Here is a 21,935-nt window from a genome sequence, read left to right on the forward strand (position 1 = left end):
CGGATGCTTGACCGACTGAGCCACCCATGCGCCCCCAAAATAGGGACTATTTTTAAATACACTAGACATTTTAGTTGATTTGTTATCTTAACTGCTTTCAAATTAAATGCAAATTTCTGGAAAAAAAAATAGGTACCTTGTGATTAGAATCCTGTTTTCTTATTTGTGTACATTTTTTCTCATTTAGAATAAAATCAGCTGATGGTAGGCTAATCACAGACTTTCTACTGAGGTACACCTAATGTTAGATGTAGATCAAATTTCATATTTATCTTTAAAAAAAATTTTTTTTAATGTTTTTATGTTTTTGAGAGAGAGAGGGAGATGAGACAAAGAATCTGAAGCAGGCTGCAGGTTCTGAGCTGTCGGCACAGAGCCCGATGTGGGGCTCCAACTCAGAAACTGCAAGATCGTGACCTGAGCGGAAGTCAGACGCTCAATCGACTGAGCCACCCAATGGCCCCTCATATTTATCTTAAAATCCACATGACTTTTTGGAATGAACACACCATAATATGTTGAAATTTGTATAAATATAACAGTGTTTAAAATTGACCCCCTAGGAAGATGTGACATTTTAACTTTTTCTTCCTTGGCACTTGCTATAGTACTTCCATTTTGAGAAGTAATGTGAAGATGGTCAGTTTTGGGCTTCATTATCTGGTTTAAAATTTAACAGTTTGACATGCTCCACACCAAGAAGTCCAACCAGCATTCCACTTTTGAAGTATGTGGTTGGGTGTATGAAGGAAATGACAGGTCATTTTAGACATAAATACTCATTTACCTAACACCTAAGGGGGGAAAAAACCCACAGTTCTTCCCCAAACCAAATAAGGCCAATTATTTTTACACTTAAAAATATGAACTGTCTTGCTACTGAATCAAAAGATGGGACATGAATTGATACTGGTTGTTGGTACAGTTTTGATAATAATAGATATAAATCTTTTCAAGCACAAAGAAGGGCTAATAAGAAAAATAAGCCAACCTAATTTACATATAGGTGAGAGATAATAGCATTTAAAAAATTTTTTTTTCAACGTTTTTATTTATTTGTGGGACAGAGAGAGACAGAGCATGAACGGGGGAGGGGCAGAGAGAGAGGGAGACACAGAATCGGAAACAGGCTCCAGGCTCTGAGCCATCAGCCCAGAGCCTGACGCGGGGCTCGAACCCACGGACCGCGAGATCGTGACCTGGCTGAAGTCGGACGCTTAACTGACTGCGCCACCCAGGCGCCCCGAGATAATAGCATTTTAAATGTGAAAGGAGTTGTTCACGTTAGCTTGATGAAATCTAATTTAAAATCCTTGAAAAGCTTCAAATAAGATCAGAACCACTGAACAGTAGACAATATTTTTGTCATCCAGGTTTGTGAATATACAAAACTAGGAAGGTAAGAATAGCTACCTTGGAGTAGTTTTTCTTTGGAAAAATACCAATGCTCTTTGGAATATATTTGGTGTGCATTATAGTCTTATTTAAAAATATATAGAATTTATTTTTTGAATAATCAGATGTTCAAAAGAAATAGAAGAATTTACAATACATCCTACATCCTAGATATTTTGAGTATAATTATTTTTTGTATATATATTTTCTTTTTCCTCCTTTAAACAGAAATTGTAGCAGTGTTATACTGTATGCATTTTTCTGTATCTTGAAATTTTTTTTTTTACATAATACAGAATTCTGTATCATTATATAAAGTGTCTCCTTGATCTTTCTTTCTTTCTTTTTTAAATTTTTTTTAACGTTTATTTATTTTTGAGACAGAGAGAGACAGAGCATGAACGGTGGAGGGTCAGAGAGAGGGAGACACAGAATCTGAAACAGGCTCCAGGCTCTGAGCTGTCAGCACAGAGCCTGACGCAGGGCTCGAACTCACGGACCGCGAAATCACAACCTGAGCCGAAGTCGGCCGCTTAACTGACTGAGCCACCCAGGCGCCCCTCTTTTTTTTTTTAAAGACTGCCTGATATTCTCTTGAGTGACCATATCCCAGTTTTTTTTTTTTAACCAGTGCCTGTTACACTTTTAGGTTGTTGCATTATTGTCTTGATTCCATAAATACTTTGGTCTTGAAAGTCATTTGTCTCTTAACTTCCAGGCAGAAATATTGTACAGGTTCCAAAAGAGTAAAGAAGAATGTTGGCAGCTAAGTAGGGAGGGTAGTCTTTAGCCAGTGTGTTATTGCTAGAGGTAAAGAGTTCATTTCAGGACTTTTTTTTTTTTTTTTTCTATTTAAAATTATGTAGTTTTTAAATCTGCTATCATGCATTGCTGCACGTTACATCATAGCATTCTCCAGAAAGGGCTTGCAAAAAACTTGAACTGTCCTGGGCAGCATTCTGGCATCTACTGGGAGAAACTTGTGTCACTGAACCTGTGATCTGGGTTTGTATTCCTGTCGTGCTGGGACGGGGGCAAACCTGAAATTCTGAACTGTGTCTTTTGTACTTTACCCTCATTACATTGTTTTTGTAATTAAAAAAAAAGAAAAAAAAACCCAAGCTAGTTGTAAACATTTGAAGTAGTGGTTCCTATGTACATTATTCACCTCCTTTCCTTTTTAATTTATATTGTTGCATTTATGTATTTCTAAAAATATTTTTTAAAAAACTCATTGTGTCAACTTTTATGAAAAGAATATGATGCTCTATTTAATCTTGGGGATTTCTTCCACTTAATATTACATTGCTAAAATTTATCCTTGTTTTCACTTGTCACTAGAATTTATTCATCTTGTATGTATGTTTCCTTCTGTGACTGTTAACCAGAATTTATTTATGTGGTCTTCTGTTTGTGGACATTTTAGTTGTTCCCCAGTTTTTGTTTTGTTACTGGTGAATTGTGCTTCTGAGAAAACGCTTAGACTTGTTTCTGTTGTACATGTGCAAGAGTTTTTCTTAGGAAAATGAGCTGTTAGATCATAGCATATGTGAATGTCCCACTTCAGGAAACAATGCCAATCTGTTTTCCAAAGTGCCTGTGCCACAACAAATTCCTGCTTCCGTGTGTTGTGAATACAGACAGGACTCCTGCTCTTATAGGATCTGCATTCTGCTTAAATAAGTAAAAGAAGATAATTTCAGAAATATTGCAGTGTTGTGTAAAGAATAGACAAGAGTGTTGTGAGTTGGGTGATGGGGTCGTTAGCCAATTTCTACTTATTAGAGGTAAGAGTGATGGCAAGTTATTGGAGGGTTGTTTTAGTCAGTGTGGTCCCGGATGGCCTCAGGAGGGACTTCTGAGGTGAGGCCCGGGTGAAGAGGCAGCTGGGTCACAATCTGGAACTCTGGGGGTAGTAGTGCAGAGGCGCTGTGAAAGGGACGAACGTGGTCTGCAGCAGGAACAAAAAAGCCACTGTGGTTGGAAGGCAATGGACCAAGGGGAAAGTGAGAGATGGGCAGGGCTGGAGCTTGACAGTGAAGTGAAGAGCCATCAGAAATGTAAATAGGTGAGTGATGAGTGATGAGGCGAGTATTTAGATTTTGGAAATACCACTCTCACTACCCCTTTGCTAATGATTACCAGACCCGTCTGGGCAGGACTGGGAACAGGCAGGTGGATGAGGTGCAACAGCTGGTCCAGGTGAAGGGTGGTGATGGCTTCCGCTGAGCTTGTAGAGGACGGGAGAGAAACAGTGCAACTCAGGGTACGTTTTGCGGAGAAAGCAACAGGATTTGCTTATACAGTAGTTGGGATTTTTAGGGGGATACAGGCTTGGAATTTCCAAAACATAGTCTGCATCAGTGGGGTCAGGGCCATGCCATCCCCGCTGAAACTGGGGGCGAGCTGGTCAGAACAGCCTTGGAGATGTGGGTTGAGGAAAAGTAGTTGAGCTTAACTGTCAGAATTTCTGCGTAATCCAGTTACTTTTGTTTCTGTGTAATTAGAATCGATAAGATACAACTTATTCATAAATTGACGTTAGGTTTAAACACATCTTTTAATGTAGCATTTTAACCAGATTAGCTTTTGCAAATCACATCCTGTTGTACATACGCTCAGATGTCTGTAATTTCTTGTGACCAGAGACTCAGTACCCCAATAATATCACTTACTCCTGGTTTTACTGTTTTTTTTAATTTAGTTTATTTATTTATTTTGAGAGAGAGAGAGGGAGAGAATGTGAGCAGGGGAGGGACAGAGAGAGAGGGAGAGAGAATCCCAAGCAGGTTCCACATTGTCAGCGTGGAACCTGATGTGGGGCTTGAACTCAAGAAACATGAGATCATGACCTGATGCTTACTGATTCCCCTCCCCTCCCCTCCCCTCCCCTCCCCTCCCCTCCCCTCTCTTCCCCTCCCTTCCCTTCCCTTCCCTTCCCTTGCTCTCCCTTCTCCCCTCCCCTCCCTTCCTCTCCCCACCTCTCCCCTCCTCTCCCCTCCCTTCCCCTCCTCTCCCCTCCTCTCCCCTCCCTTCCTCTCCTCTCCCCTCCTCTCCCCTCCCTTCCCTTTCCCTCCCCTCCCCTCTCCTCCCTTCCCCTCCCTTCCCCTCCCTTCCCTTCCCTTTCTTTAAACTTTATTCATTTTTTTTGAAAGTGAGAGAGAGAGGGCAAGCACACAGGGAGGGGCAGGGAGAGAGAGAGAGAGAGAGAGAGAACCCCAAGCATGATCCCACAAACTGTGAGATCATGACCTGAGTTGAAACCAAGAGTCAGATGCTTAACCAACGGAGCCACCTGGTACCCCAGATTGTTTGACTCTTCTAGCTCTTGGTAGCTCTTTGCACTCCTCGGCTTGTGGCTGTATAACTGGTCATCACCTCTGTCTTTACATAGACTTGTCCTTTGTGCTCTGGTCTCCTCTTCTGTCTTGTGAGCACACTTGTCATGGCATTTAGAATTAACTCCAGAATCATTTCATCTCAAGATCCTTAACTAACATTTGCAAAGATCTTTTTCCTAAATGATGTGATATTCACTGGGTCTGGGTATTAGGGCATGGACATATCTTTTTGGGGGCTGAAATTCAATCCACTCCAGTGATGGGAACCTGTGAAGTCCTACTTGAAAACCTAGAAAACTAAGAGAATGGTGAGGTGGTTAATCACAATTAGGAATAACTACCTTTGGCTTTTTTCCCCTTATAGAACCCAGTTATGCTGTTAGAGGCTCCCCTTTGGAGAAGCATGAAGTTCATGTGATGAGGAGTTCTTTCCACAGCACAGGGCCTGCTTGCAAGGATTCTCTCTCTGCCCCTCCCCTGCTTTGTGTGTGCGCTTACTCTCAAAGTAAATAAACATTAAAAAAAAATAATATATAGCATTACTTAGTGTGTATTAAAACTATGTAACAAGTGCATGTTTCTCATTTAAAAAAAATAAATGAGTGTATTCCATTTTTAAAAAAATACTTATTTTTAAGTAAGCTTTATGGCCATCATGGGGCATGCTCCTGAGATCAAGAGTCACATGCCCTTCCAGCTGAGCCAACCAGGCACCCCTTTCCTCATCATTTTTTTGGATATCATCCATGTTAATATACAAAGATATTGTTCATTTTGGTTGTTTATATTTTGTATGAATATTCCACAGTTACTTCATCCATTACCTCATTCAAAGATACTTAGATTGTTGCAAATTTTTTGCTGATTGTGCTGCCTTCAACAGCCCTGTACATGTTTCCTTGTGCACATGGGTGAGTTCTTTAGGGTATCCTAAAAGTAAATTGCTGGGTTGAAGAGTACATATAACTTCAGTGTTGGTAGATTTAGACAGATTTATCTTTAAAAAAAAAATTTGTTTTTAATGTTTATTTATTTTTAGGAGACAGAGCACGAGTGGGGAAGGAGCAGAGAGAGAGAGGGAGACACAGAATCTGAAGCAGGTTCCGGGCTCAGCTGTCAGCACAGAGCCCAACATGGGGCTCGAATCGCGAGATCGTGAATCGCGAGATCATGACCCGAGCCAAAGTCGGTGCTTAACCGACGGAACCACTCAGGCACCCCTAGACAGATTTATCTTTAAAGAGGGTGTACCAATTTGTACGCAAACCAATTGTGTATTAGAATTCTTGTTCACTGCCAAGTGTTGGTTAGGTTGGTTAAGTATCTTTTTGCTTTTTATTTCTCATTTAGCTTCAATAGACTATTATATGACCATTAAAAAAATGCTTGTTTTTGAGAGAGAGAGAGTGTGTGAGTGCATGAGAGCAGGGGAGGGGGAGAGAGAGGAAGATAGTGAATCCCAAGCAGGCTCCGTATAGTCAATGCACAGCCCAGCACGGAGCTCAGTCTCACTAACTCTGAGATCATGACCTGAGCTGCAGTCTGGAGTCAGATGCTTAACTGACCGAGCCACCCAGGTGCCCCTGACCAATTTTGTTTTATTCAGAGTTATTCCTATCATCCAGGATTATTTTGAAGCAATCTCTGCCATCATATTATTTAATCAGTAACTGTTTCTTTCTTTTATTTCTTTTTTTAATTTTTAGTGTTTATTTTTGAGAGAGAGAAAGTGTGAGCTGGGGAGGGGGCAGAGAGAGAGAGAGAGAGAGGGAGATACATAATCTGAAACAGGCTCCAGGGTCTGAGCTGTCAACATAGAACCTGATGTGGGGCTCAAACTCAAAAACCGTGAGATCATGACTTGAGCTGAAGTCAGAGGCTTAACTGACTGAGCCACCCAGGCACCCCAGTCAGTAACTATTTCAATGCTTAATGCATGTCTCCACAAAAGATTAAAGGCTCAGGGCTTTTTTTTTTTTTTTTAAACAGTATTGATAATTATTTAGCATAGTTAAAAAAATTTTTTTTATGTTTATTTTTGAGAGAGAGAAACAGAGTGTGAGTTGGGGAGGGGCAGAGAGAGACTGGGAGACACAGAATCTGAAACAGGTTCCAGGCTCTGAGCTGTCAGCACACAGCCCAATGCAGGGCTCGAACCCACAGACCATGAGATCATGACCTGAGCCAAAGTTGGATGCTTAACCAACTAAGGCACCGTGGTGCCCCTAGCATAGTTTTCTTTCTTCCCTCCCTCCCTTCCTCCTTTCTTTCTTTCTTTCTTTCTTTCTTTCCTTCTTTCTTTCTTTCTTTCTTTCTTTCTTTCTTTCTTTCTTTCTTTCTTTCTTTCTTTCTTCTTTCTTCCTTCCTTCCTTCCTTCCTTCCTTCCTTCCTTCCTTCCTTCCTTCCTTCCTTTCCTTCCTTCCTTCCCTTTCTTTCCTTTCTTTCCTTTCTTTTGTATAACTTACATATAGTAAAATATTAAGCATAACATATTTTAAGTATGTATTTGATGCGTTTTGACAAATCTGTATGTTTGAATAATCCATACCCCAATCAGGGACTGTTCCATCCCTCCAGCTGGAAGAAGATCTATGCAGATTTGACCCCTGTGGAAGAGACAGGGAAGAAAAGAAAGGTGGGTAGGAGAAGCCCGGACTGTGGTGCAGTTCTAAAGTTCTGTTAAAGCTGATGGGGTACCACTGAGCCCAGGTCACTTCTCAGGGGAACCACATGCTTCCTAGGGACAGGCTTGCCTTTATATCCCTGTGGCACTCTGTCATTGGCTAGCAGCAGCTTGTGAGCAGTGTGGCAGGCAACATTCTAACGATGATTTCCACCCCCCAGCCCTTGATTCCTTTCCCCTGATGATTCGATCAGACACTGATCTAGGTACTGTTCAGAGGGAGTTTTTAAAAATTTATTATTGAAGTATAGTTGACCTACAGTGTATATTAATTTCAGATGTACAACATAGTGATTTGACAATTCTGTACTCAATGCTCACAATAAGGGTAGTCACCCTGTGTCACCAAACATTGTTACCGTATTATTGACTGCATTCCTTATGCTATACTTCTCATCTCTGTGATTTATTTATTTTATAGTTGGAGGTTTGTACCTCTTAATCCCCTTCACCTATGTTGCCAATCTCCCCACTCACCTGTACTCTGGCAGCCGGCAGTTTGTTCCCTGCATTTAAGAGTCTGTTTGTTTTGTTTTTTAGATTCCACACATAAGTGAAGTGATGTGGTATCTGTCTTTCTGCTACTGACTTACTTCACTTAGCAGAACACCCCCTAGGCCCATCCATGTTGTCACAATGGCAAGATGATTTTTTTTAAGGCTGATTAATATCCATTGTGTATATATATTTATATACCACATTTTCTTTGTGATTCATCCGTTGATGGACATTGGGGTTGTTTCCATATCTTGGCTTTTGTAAATAATGCTGCAATAAACATAGGGGTGCTGATATCTTTTTGAATTAGTGTTTTCATTTTCTTTGGGTAAATACCCAGTAGTGGAATTACTGGATCAGATGGTATTTCTATGTTTAGTTTTTTGAGGAACGTCCATACTGTTTCCACAGTGGTTGCACCAAATTACATTCCCACCAACAGAGCACAAGGATTCCTTTTTCTTCACATCCTCACCAACACCTGTTTCTTGTCTTTTTGGTACTAGCCATTCTGCCTGGTGTGAGACACAATTATTATGTGTTTGTTTGCTATCTGTATGTCTTTGGAAAAATGTCTGTTAAGGTCCTCTGCCCATTTTTTTTTTTTTAATTGGAATGTTCTTTTGGTGTTGAATTGTGTAAGTTCTAGATATATTTTGGATATTAATTCCTTATCAGTTGTATCATTTGCCGATATCTTCTCCCAATCAACAGGCTGCCTTTTTTGTTTTGCGGATGCTTTCCTTTGCTGTGGAAAAGCATTTTATTTTGGTGTAGTCCCCGAAATTTACTTTTGCTTTTCTTGCCCTTGCCTAAGGAGACATATTCATAAATATGTTGCTAAAGTCAGCGTCTCCATAAGATTATTGCATATGTTTTCTTCTAGTTTTATGGTTTCAGGTCTCACATTTAGATCTTTAGTCCATTTGAGTTTAGTTTTGTATACGGTGTAATAAAGTAGTCCAGTTTTATTCTTTTGCATGTAGCTTTCCAGTTTTTCCAGCATGATTTATGAAGAGACATTTTTTTTTTCCATATGAGGGGTATTTGCAGATGTGATTAAAGTCTCAAGTCAGTTGCCCTTAAAATATGGATGTTATCTGAATGGACCCGATCTAATGACACAGGCCCTTTCAATTTTTTTTTTTTTTTTTTTTTGAGAGAGAGAGAGAGAACACAAGTGGGGAGGGGCAGAGAGAGAGAGGGAGACACAGAATCTGAAGCAAGTTCCAGGTTCTGAACTGTCAGCACAGAGCCTAGTGCAGGGCTCGAACCCACGGACTGCGAGATCATGACCTGAGCCAAAGTTGGACACTTAACCGATTGAGCCGCCCAGGTGCCCCTGACACAGGCCCTTCTAGAAAGTTTTCTCAGACTGGTGGCAGAAGGGGATGCCAAGAGAGATTTCAGAGCATGAGAAGGATTACGTGCATCATTGCAGGCTCAGAAATAAAAGCGAGGGGACATGTGATGAAGAATGTGAGTGTCCTCTAGAAGCTGAGAGTGGCCCTTGGGTGACATCCAGCAAAGAAATGGGAACCTCAGTCCTACAACTGCAAGGAACTGGATTTGTGCAACAACCTGAATGCGCTTGGAAGAAGAATCTTCCCAGAGCTGACAGATGGGATTAAGCCTGGTTGACACCTTGATTTTGGTCTCATGAGACCATTTATTCATATAGTCATTAATCTCATCAGAAAAGCTGTCAGGCTCACGATATCAGATACAGATTTTCCCCAAATCTAGCTACTTGAAAGTTCAAATTTTATCATTTGCCATGAATGCTGGCAGTTGTTTTCCTTGAAGTGACAGGCTTACTTCATTATTGAGAAAATATCTGCCAGATAACATAGTTTGAGTAACTGTAATTTGTCCTCTGTTCTTTCAAATAAAAACGGTGTTCAATGAAAAAATGGGGCTAGTTCATCTTGTATCTTAATCACTATAATGATTTCCTAAACATAATCATCTGTTGTATTTTGAAGTCTAAAGTGCTTTATACACACTTTCCATTTCATCACATAGAATATTATATAGAGAGATATGGATTCAGGATCAAGACTGAATAAAATTAATAATTTTTGCTGTTTTCTTTAAGAATTTTAAATGAAAGTATGGGGCACCTGGGTGGCTCAGTCAATTAAACGTCTGACTCTTGATTTCAGCTTAGGTCATGATCTCATGGTTCATAAAATCAAGCCCCCTTGTCGAGCTCTGTGCTGAAAGTGGGGCCTCCTTGGGATTCTCTCTCCCTCTCTCTCTATCCCTCCCCTGCACATGCTCTCTCTCACAAAACAAATAAACATTAAACAAAAAAGGATTTTTAGGGGTACCTGCGTGGCTTAGTCAATGAAGCATCCTACTTCAGCTCAGGTCATAATCTCATGGTTCCTGAGTTCAAGCTCCATGTTGGGCTCTGTGCTGACAGCTGGAGCCTGGAGCCTGCTTCAGATTCTGTCTCTCTTTCTCTCTGCCCCTCCCCTCCCCTGCTCTCTCTCTCTCTCTCAATAATAAATCAACATTAAAAAAATTTAAAAAAGAATTTTAAAGGAAGGTAGACTTTGCAATTTGAAATTGTGAGTGCACATTGGTGAAGAATACAATGACTTAATACTACAGTTTATTGCACTGCCTTTGTTCATGGTTGTACCGCCTTTGTTACCCATCATGGTAACACAGTGAAGAGGTAATAAGTTACTATGAAAATTGTTTTCTTTTGATAGACCCCTGAAAAGTTCTTGGGGATCCTCAGCTGTCCTTTGAGAACTGCTGTCCTACATCATTACCAGCATTTGTATTGTCAGTTTTTCAGTTTTAACCATGTAATGGGTGTATCTTATTATGTTTTTTGTTGTCATTTTCTCAAGGCTAATGAGAATTGAGCACCTTTTTATACGTTTAGGGGCCGTTAAGGGTATCTTCTTTGTAGTGGGCCTAAAAGGACACTTACACTCTTGATGGAAGTAGACAGCCTTCTAAGGCCCAGTTTTTTAGACCCAGTGCACTTAAGTCAGTTAGGAAAAAATGTCATTTACCACATAGCTAGTAGTTGTCTTTGCTTTTGAAACTTAAAAAAAAAAATGTCTTTTTAAATTTTAGAGAGTATGAGCCAGGGAGAGGGGCAGAGGGAGAGAGAGAGAGAATCTCAGGCACGTTCCACGCTTAGCACGGAACCTGACTTGGGGCTTCCTCCCACAACCCTGGGATCATGTCCTGAACTGAATTGAGAGTTAGATGCTTAACCCACTGAGCCACCTGGCGCCCCTTAAACTTTAAAAAAAAAATTTTTTTTAACGTTTATTCATTTTTGAGAGAGAAAGATGGACAGTGTGAGCAGAGGAGGGGCAGAGAGTGAGGGAGGCACAGAATCCGAAGCAGGCTCCAGGCTCTGAGCTGTCAGCACAGAGCCCAAAGCGGGGCTCAAACTCACAAAGTGAGATCGCGACCTGAGCCGAAGTCGGATGCTTAACCGACTGAGCCACCCAGACACCCCCTTGAACTCTTTTTTTTTTAAGTAGGATCTGTGCCCAGCATGGAACTCAAGACCCATCAAGAATTGGATGCTCAACCAACTGAGCCACCCAGGCTCCCTGAAACTTTTTATTGGAGTATAACATCAGTTCAGTGAGGTGGTTTTTACTTTTATTAATCTTGGGTTTTAAAGGTTTACTGATTTTTTATTTACTATTTCATTTATCTTTGTTTATGGTTTATTTCTACTAATTTTGAGTTTAATTCACTTGTGCTTATTCTAGGTTATGGGTCAACAGATGATTGATTTCAAGTCATTTTCTTTCTATTTTAAGCATTAAAGCTCTAAATTTCCCTCTAAACACTATTTTTATTGCATCCTACAAGTTTTGATGTAGTATATTTTAATATCATTTATTATGAAATATTTTCAAATTTCTTGTTAATTTTTTCTTTGACTCATTTGCTATTTATATGTTGCTTAATTTCTAGATAAATTTGAGTCTTTTCTAGGTATTGTTACTGATTGTCAGTTAAAGCAAGTTGATTTAATAATATTCAGATTTTCTGTATCCTTAATGTTTTTTTGTCCAGGATTTCTAGAGAGGAAGAGAGTTGTTAAATTTTCTTGTTATTGGGGCACCTGGGTAGTTCAGTTGGTTAAGCATCCAACTTTGGCTCAGGTCATGATCTCTTGGCTCGTGGTTTGAGCCCCACATCAGGCTCTGTGCTGACAGCTCGGAGCCTGCCTTGGCTTCTGTCTCCCTCTCTCTGTCTCTCTGCCCTCCCTCTCTCAAAAATAAATAATAGACATTAAAAAATCCTCGTTATTATATGGTTGTCTGTTTTCCCCTTTATTTTCATTGGTGTTTACTTCATGTATTTTGAATTTATGTTATTTGGAACATATACATCTATGATTGCTGTATTTTCCTGATGAGTTGACTTTTATTATTTGCAAATGTCCCATTTTACCTTTGGTTATACTTTTTTTTCTTGAAGTCTGTCTACTTTGTCTTATAGTGACTATGGTAGTAACAGTTTAGCCAGCTTTTCTTTGGCTTGCTATGTTGACTGTTCAGCCAGTCAACTTTTACTCTTAGCCTATCTTTGTGTTGGTTTACAACCCTCTTTGGAGCTTCCCAGGCAAAATCTGAAACCCGTCCCCTTAGGCAGAGGGCAGGAAGAGACCCAAGAAAGAGGTAGGCCACTCCAGGTTGGGAGGTGACAGTTTAAAAAAAAAAATTTTTTTTTAATGTTTTATTTTTGACAGAGAGAGAGTCAGAGCATGAGTAGGGGAGGGGCAGAGAGAGAGGGAGACACAGAATCTGAGGCTCCAGGATCTGAGCTGTCAGCACAGAGTCCAGTGCGGGGCTTGAACTCACGGACAGGGAGATCATGACCTGGGCCAAAGTCGGGACGCTCAACCGACTGAGCCACCCAGGTGCCCTGGGAGGTGACAGTTTTAATGAGCAAAGAGAACTTACATACAAGGCTTGAGTTGGGCAGCGGTAAGATAAATAGATCCTGGCACTTGCCTGCCAAATTTTAAAAGTTTATAAAGAAGCCTTAACTGGGTTTAGTCAAATATATCGTGCATGTAGGTGTTCTGAGTACCACATCACTGTCTCCAGGCTGTGTCCTTGGAGCAGCCTGAGGGAGTGGGAAAGCCAAGTGGATCCCACATTCCAAGGAGGGGGGAGGAGCATCTGAGTGCCTAGGCCCAGCTCATGGGTCAATCGGTATTCATGTCTTTTTGATGACCTTTTCCAACACTTTGCTTTTATTAATAAAGTGTATTACTTTTCAGCAATGTACAGTTGGGTCTTGCATTTTTATCCAGTCAGGCACCTCTTCATTTTAATTAAAGTATTTGGTCTATTTATATTTAACCTACCTGCTAATTCCAATATCTGGGTGATTGCATGATTTTTTCTGTTGACAGCTTTTCTCTTTACTATGGCTTAGTCATTTTTTTTTTTTTTTTGTTATATATTAGTCATTATGGATGATGCATCATAGAAGGCCTGTCTTTTGTTATCTTTTCCTGAGTATTAATTTTGCTTCTAGTAGGCATTTGAATTACTGGCTGATCACATTGAACATTCAGTACCTTGGTTTTATACTGTGCCAGCCTGGACTGGTTTTGCCTTAGTCTGAGGGAACTTCTTTAATCCTGGGACATTGTCTTTGCTGTTAACATACGCATTATAAAGCCTGAGGTGTTTACCCAGTAGTTAACTTGGCTTGGCTTGGCTTGGCTCAATTAGAAAATTCTGTTTTTCCTATGGTGGGCAGCAGCTGAGATACCTTACTCAGCCTCTTTTAGCTTTCTAGTTTTTCTTGCACATGTGAGTTAAAGAGTCAGCCAAGAATGTGAATTGAGCTTATTTTTAGAGTGTAGGTTTCCTCTGTAGCACTCTTTTTTTCTGGAGTTTCCATCCTCAAATTTACACTCACTTTGGTGACCCCAAACTGTCACTTAATATGTCAAACAAATAAGACTGTGGCTTTCTGCTTTAACTCTACACACTCCCATATCATGGGAACTGGGACATGCTCTCAGGGGAAAAGCCCATCTATGTGATCTCACCTGTGAGTACAGTTGTTTTTTAAATGGTTGAATCCCTGCTAGTTTTGCTGACTTTCAGTTACTGTTGCAGGTCGGGTTCTTTTGGGAAGCAAACTTTATGGGACAGAGATTAATGGGAAGGAAGTTTATTAGGATATTATTAGTATCAACACCTGAGGAAGGAAAGGAAGAAACGGGTAGAGGGAGAAGTTAGGCCAAGGTGATCTTTAGAAAGGCTTGAGCTGACCCTGTGGGGGGTTCTGAAACGGGATAATCCTTCAATGTTGTTTCTAGTTGGGATGACTGGGCCAAACCCATATATCCCTCCATTAGATGTTCTTCTGTAATCCCTATCCAGTCTTTTTTAAAAAGTACTTGTCTTGAATTTTGTCCACAGTTGATAGTTCTTTTTTAAAATTCATTTTATTTATTTTTGAACTTTTTGTTTATTTTGAGAGAGAGAGAGAGAGAGCATGGAAAGGGCAGAGAGAGGGAGAGACAATCCCAAGCAGGCTTTGCACCGTCAGCATGGAGCCTGATACAGGGCTTGAACACATAACCTGAGCTGAAGTTGGACACATAACTGACTGAGCCACCCATGTGCCCCTGAAAGTCCTTTTTTTAAAAATGTTTATTTTTGAGAGAGAGAGAGAGAGAGAGAGAGAGAGAGAGTTGGGGGGGGCGGAGAGAGAGGGGGACAGAGGATCCAAAGCAGGATCTATGTTGACAGCAGATAGCCTGATGCAGGGCTTGAACTCACTGACTGGGAGATAATGACCTGAGCTGAAGTTGGATGCTCAAGCTACTGAGCCACCCAGGAGCCCCCACAGTTGATAAGTTTTTAACCTGTTGGGAATATTCAAGCTACTCCACTATCAGAACCAGGACTTTTCTAAGTTTTTAAAATGGAAAGTTTTATATAATTTTTTTAACATTTATTTATTGTTGAGAGACAGAGCATGAACATGGGCGGGGCAGAGAGGGGGAGGCACAGAATCCGAAGCTGGCTCCAGGCTGTGAGCTGTCAGCTGCGTAGGGCTGTGTGCTGACAGCTCAGAGCCTGGAGCCTGCTTCGGATTCTGTCTCTCCCTCTCTCTCTGCCCCGCCCCCACTTGCACTCTGTCTCTCTGTCTCTCAAAAATGAACAAACATATTAGGAGGAGTTTCTCACATAAAATAGCATCAACTTGGAAGAGTAAATATTTGCACAAGAGCTAGAAAGCGTTTATGTGCTATATAACTATGAAAAATTCATAATGTTGAACACCATATTAAGTTCTAATCTCTTATTTGATAGATTTTTATATTTTACAAATTAGCCAGTCATCGAATTGATTGGAGTATTTGATAGTTTCTGTTGAAATCATTTAATTCAAAGATATTTTAATCTTGTTTTTCAAAAAGTTTTACTCTCAGGCACACGCTTGTGAAATATTACTCATGAGAAATGTTATTTTGAAAAAGTATATTCTAGTTTAATTTGATGTCACAAATTCAGTTTGGGGAAGACGGAAATGTCTGTTAAATGATTATTTGCTTTCCTGCCCATAGCCTAACAAAAATGTTTTTCCCTAAGATGTTTTGTAACCAAATTAAAAAAAGGTAATCAGAATGACCAGTAAATGCATTATGGAGTACAGTTGCATATTCGTTGTATGTTTTACATGCATCCTAACTATAAACTCAAATGAGAGACATTAGGGAGAGTGAAGAAGAGAGACGTTTATCCAGTTTCCCAAACAGTGATTTTTTTTTTCAGTAGCATTTGAAGCATTTCCTCAAAGATATACATTTGGGGAAAAAATTAAGTAGTTTTGTCGATGTATGGTTTATAAAATAATCTGGATGGGCCAACCAACCAGTAACGTTAAATCTTAGGCCCATGTTCTCAGCCTGTGTGTTATAGTAATTATTTCTTTTACAAGAGTGCCACCTGATGTTCTACTGCTTTAGTAGCAGCTAGTTGCATATTTCATGTAGCAGATTAAGATATTTTAGTTGTTTGTTATCTCGCCGTATTAATGTTACAATACATGTCTCTTAACATGCAGACTGTGTTCTGTCTAGTCAAGGTGATAAAAATTAAAATCCTTTAGTGACTTAATTTTTAAAAATTGACTTTTTTAGGGGATTCAGATACATGATTTTTTTCTTGTGGCCCCAAACCTTGCTGATAGCATGTCCATGACACTACCTTTTGTGTCCTTGCTATCTTTCTGCAGACGTCAACTCTCAGTTTGTAGTTAATGCATAGTCATTGGGGTTGCTTTGTGGTGTTGGTGGGGACAGATTTTATCATAACACAATGTGAAAACAGTATTAATTAGCTCTTTGGTAATTCAGAATGTTTGATAATTGAGCCAATAGTGTAAGATTTAATTAGGAACGAATTTTTCTTAAAAGATTTATGAATCAAATTACTATAAACATGATTTGAGAAGAACTATTTAAAGTAAGAGTGATAGTCTTTTCCCAAATACCCACTTACATGCGATTGATGCCTTAACTAATTTGCGCCTGTGCATTTATACTGATCTCTAAGGCCTTCTTTCAGGACACACTTTTTCTAAGGATGGGAAGTCATACTGTTATTGAAGACCATTTTTGTAGTAATGCCCAGTTTAAGCCAAAAGAACATTATAATTCAAAGCTTATATTTGACAAAAGTAAGAACTTAATACAACTGTATTTTTTTTTAATGCTTTTAGATTATAGATTTTCAGAAATCTAAAAACTAGTTCAGGCAGTACAGCATTATGAAAAGAACACATGGCTTAAATTTTGACTTCTCTATTTCCTGGTTCTTTGTCCCAGGGTAAATGATGTAATAATTAAACAACCTGACTTTACTTTTGTGTGAAGTAGGAGTAGCCACATGTACCTTTGTGCCTGTGACTATTGAGTAAAATTATGTGTAGTACTTAATGGTTTATAGCCAATAGTGGCTTAAGGTTTATCAATTTTGTTGGTCATTTCAGAGGATAACTTTTGGTTTTGCCAGTTTTTCTGCTATTTCATTAAAAAATTTTTTTGTTTTTAGTTTATTTACTTTGAGAGAGAGAGAGCGCACATGAGCAAGTGACGGAGAGACAGAGAGAAGGAGAGAGGCTGAGAGAGAATCCCACGCAGGCTGGGCACTGTTAGCCAGGGCCCAATGTGGGGCACAAACTCATGAACCGTGAGATCATGACCTGAGCTGAAAACAAGAGTTGGACGATGAACCCACTGAGCCACCCAGGCATCCCTATTTCATTTTTTTTTTTTTTTCTGTTTGGTATCTGAGACTATTTCATGTCTGCTTGCTTTGGGTTTAGTTTGTTCTTTCATTGTTTTTGAAGGTAGGTGGTTAGGTTATTGATCAGGGATTTTTCTACTTAAAAAAATATATTTTTTAAATGTTTATTTTTGAGGGAGAGACAGAGTGCGAGCAGGGGAGAGGCAGAGAGAGAGGGAGACACAGAATCCGAAACAAGCTCTAGGCTCCGAGCTGTCAGCACAGAGCCTGACATGGGGCTTGAACCCAGGAACCGTGAGATCATGACCTGAGCTGAAGTTGGATGCTCAACGACTGAGCCACTCAGGCACCCCATGAATTTTTCTACTTCTTAAAATACAGGCATTTATGGCTGTAAATTTCTGTGACTCCTGCTTTCACTGCATTCCATTGGTTTTGGTTTGTTGTGTTTTCATTTTCATTTACTTTCAGTTATTTTCTAATTTCCCTTCTTTGACCTACTTGTCATTTACGATTGTGTTAATGTTCACTTATATGTGAATTTCTCCCATGTCTTTCTGTTCTTAATTTCTAGTTTCGTTCCATTGGGTTTAATTAATCAAGACTTGTTTCATGGCGTAACATATGGTTTATCCTGTGGAATGTTCATGTGCATTCAAGTATTCCGGTGTTAATTGGTGAAATATCCCAGAGATAGATGTCCGTTAGGTCAGGGTGGTTTATGTTGTTTAAGCCTTCTGTTCTTTCTGATCTTGTAAGTGTTGTTTTGACACTTACTTACAGTGGGGCATTGAACTCTCCACTGGTATTGTTGTGTTCCCTGTTTGTCCTCTCAATTTTGTCAGTTTTTTTTTTTTTAATTTTTTTTTCAACGTTTATTTTTTTGGGGACAGAGAGAGACAGAGCATGAACGGGGGAGGGGCAGAGAGAGAGGGAGACACAGAATCGGAAACAGGCTCCAGGCTCTGAGCCATCAGCCCAGAGCCTGACGCGGGGCTCGAACTCACGGACCGCGAGATCGTGACCTGGCTGAAGTCGGACGCTTAACCGACTGCGCCACCCAGGCGCCCCAATTCTGTCAGTTTTTACTTCCTGAATTTTGTGTGCATGTATGTTTGTGATTGTTTCACCTTATTGACAGATGGACTCTATTATCGTTATAAAATATTGTCTCTAGTAGCAATTTTTTTCTCTTAAAATATTAATTTGTTAGTATAGCTGTTCCAGCTCTGTTTTTATGAAATACTTTTTCCATCTTTTCACTTTATATTTGAAGTGTGTCTCTTGTAGAAAGTATATAGTTGGATCATGTTTTTTAAAAAAACATTCTGCCAATGGAATGGTTAGTTGAAGTTTTTTTTTTGTTTGTTTTTGTTTTTTTATTATGTGTATTTACTTTTGAGAGAGAGAGACAGAGACAGAGACAGAATGTGATTGGGGGAGGGGGCCGCGAGAGAGGGAGACACAGAATCCGAAACAGGCTTCAGGCTCTGAGCTGTCATCACAGAAGCACGACTCAGGGCTCGAACTCATGAACCACGAGATCATGACTTGAGCCGACCGAGCCACCCAGGCACCCTTGAAGTTTTTAATTTATGTATATTTAACGTATTTTACTAAGAATTTACATCTGCCATTTTGCTACTTATTTTCTGTATATGTCTTTTTCTATTCCTCTTCCTCCATTCTGACATTCTTTTCTGTTAGGTGTTTTCTAGTGCACCATTTGAATTTACTTGTCTTTTATTTTACAGTATTTTTTGAGTTATTCTGTTAGTGGTTGCTTTAGGGATTATAATTAAGTGTCTTAATTTATAACAATCTAGTTTGAATTAATACCAACTTAATTGGTATTAATAAGCAAAACTTTGCTTCTGTACAGCTTCTGTTTCTCCCCTTCCTTTGTGCTGTTATTTCGTACAAATTATTCTTTATTCATTGTGTGTCTTTCAACACAGATTTATAATTATTATAGCTAGAAGAAAAAAGTTATATCATTATTAATTTAAAAATATGGAATACTAGTGGAACTGGTAATAGTTTGGATATTTTAGATTAAATAAAAAGTATTATGTAAACTAATTTGACCTATTTTTATTATTTTGATAGGACAGGGCATCATTGCATTAGACCCTTGCTAATCAAGGGGTACATCCATTTGAAATACAGAATCTCCTCACTCTGGCTGTACTGAATCAGAATCTGCATCTTCATTTTTATTTATTTATTTTCCAGAATGTGCACTTTAACAAAATACCCAGGTGATATGTTTGTATATTAAATTTTGCAAAGAAGAAGCAGCACACTACTAGATATTGTTAAAGCGTGAATAGATTTGCGGATGGAATGCACAGAGCACCCTAGCTTCCGGGACTTAGCTTGAAACAGGGGTCTGTTCTTCTCATCTCTGCTGCCTGTGACTTTTAAAAACAAGCACACACACAGTAATGACAATCACAAAATGTATTTATTTTGGTTTTAGTAGGGGAGCAAAGTTAAAATGTAGGTCTTTAAAATTTGTTCTTGTTCACTAATACATGAAGTATATGATGTATTATTGACATTAAAATCATGCTTTCTTCAATATATGTGATGATTTTCTCTGGAAATCGTTTTTAAAAATTATTTTTAATTTATTTTTGAGAGAGAAAGGGCGTGTGTCAGCAGGGGAGGGGCAGAAAGAGAGGGAGAAGGAGAATCCCAAGCAGGCTCTGTGTTGTCAGGACAGAGCAGGGCTCTATCTTACCTGAGCCCAAATAGAGTTGGGACGCTGAACCGACTGAACCACCCAGGTGCCCCTGGAAAGCCTTTTAAAAACTGTTCTCATCCAGAAGCGTTTGACTCCTTAAAATAATAGAGGTTTTGCGTAGACTTTTTTTGGTAAGTAATGTAATTTTAAAATTTTATTTATATGAGATTGGGGAAAGTATGCGTCTGAAGCATCAGGGTCCTCAGTTATTTTATATATACCTTTCTCCCCCTAGTGAGAATGTATAGTATTATTTGAGTGAGTGGATTTTAAAGATGACCTTGCAACAAAATCAGGTAAGAGGCTTTTAATAAATACTGGTCCTTTCACCCTATCCTTAGAGAATCTGGTTTAGTTGATGGGTCTCAGACATTAAAAGCTCCTAGATAATTCTAATGTGTAGTTAGGTTTGAGAACTGTTGTACTCTTTAGTTCAGTTTTGTGTTAAATAATTGTAGGCATGAATAAATATAACTTGGCTCAGTATATTACCATTATGGATTCTAGGCAGAAACAGTGATCAGACTGTAAAGGAATCATCTAGAAGTTGTTAACGATGCAGATTTAAAAAAAAATTAAAATTTTTTTTAGAGAGTGATAGTGAGAGCAGAGCATACGCAAACAGGGGAGAAGGGGCCGGGGATCGGCAGAGGCGGGGAGAGGGAGGGGAGAATCTTAAGCAGGCTCCATGTGGAATGTGGAGCCCAATGCAGGGCTCGATCCCAGGACCCTGGCATCATGACCTGAGCCAAAATCAAGAGTCGGACGCTTAGCTGATTGAGCCACACAGGCACCCCAACAATGCAGATTTTGTGGTCTCCATTTAATAGCTGTAGAATTGGTCGTACAAACCAGCATTTTTAGAGGCCTTTTAGATGATTGTGATGCAGGTGGTTCATGGTCCATTGCGTTAAGGCAAACTAGAATCTGATGAGAGGATATATGTTTAATGTGAAATTTACATCTTTTCATGTTGAGAAAACTTGACTCTGGCAAGGTAAAATCAATATTCTCCTCTCCTCTCACCTTTTCAGTGTTGGGCAGTGTTGGGCAGTTCTAGGTTGATCCTTGAACATCGCGGGGGTTTAGGGGCATCAACCCCACGGAGTCGAAAACCACAAATAACTTTTGACTTCACCAAAACTTAACTGCTAATAGTCTACTGTTGACTGAAAGCCTTACCAATAGCATAAACAGTCAGTAAACACATGTTTTGTACGTTATATGTATTATATACTGTATTAGTAAGCTGGAGAAAAAATCTTATTTAAAATACCATAAGGAAGAAGAAATACATTTATGATACTGTACTGCAATTATTGAAAAAAAATCCACAAGTAAGTGGACCCATGAAATTCAAACCTGTGTTGTTCAAGGATCAATTATAAGTATATGATTATTAAAAAATGTGCAGCTGTTGGAGAAATTTGATAACATTTGTACTATTTGCATTAAAAACAAAAGAGTTGAGTATGAAATTCTTGGGGGGGGGGGTGGTTAATTATTGACCACAGTTCACAATTTCATTTCAATTGAATACCTGCAGGAGGCTTGTTTGGACTAGGGAGTAACTTCACTGAAGCTTTTCTCTATACCTGCTCCTGTCTGTGTTGCTTTTGAAAGGGACACTCCAGAATTCTACCCTAATACTCAGTTTTAACCCATTATTGAGCATAAGCTACATTACTCCGCTAACATTTAGGCTTTTCTGTTTGGCAAGCTGTGTATATTTTTGAGTTAATAACCTCCTGATAATAATAGTCATTTTCTGTTTTCTCCAGAAGGGAAAGGTGACCTTTTATTTTCTGTTGTTACTGTGGCACCAAGGTTAAAATAACTTTTTTCCGTTTGCCCTGGGTCCCAGAGCTTATACACATATCTTTATTGGTAGTCCCATTTGCCGTTCTCTTTTACTTCTAACCTGTGCCATATACAGAGCCTTTCTGTTGCCCTAAAATTGATCTTCTGCATTTTTTTTTCTGTGTTTTGTC

The 21,935-nt window shown here is 39.3% G+C and overlaps 1 protein-coding gene across 8 annotated transcripts in view; it reads left to right on the forward strand.

Moving 5' to 3' along the window:
* Positions 1 to 21,935, forward strand: part of ARHGAP32 (Rho GTPase activating protein 32) — a 298,406-nt gene that overhangs the window by 54,539 nt on the left and 221,932 nt on the right. The window lies entirely within an intron of this gene.

Source organism: Acinonyx jubatus, chromosome D1 (assembly GCF_027475565.1).
Source record: "Acinonyx jubatus isolate Ajub_Pintada_27869175 chromosome D1, VMU_Ajub_asm_v1.0, whole genome shotgun sequence".
Taxonomy (NCBI): domain Eukaryota; kingdom Metazoa; phylum Chordata; class Mammalia; order Carnivora; family Felidae; genus Acinonyx; species Acinonyx jubatus.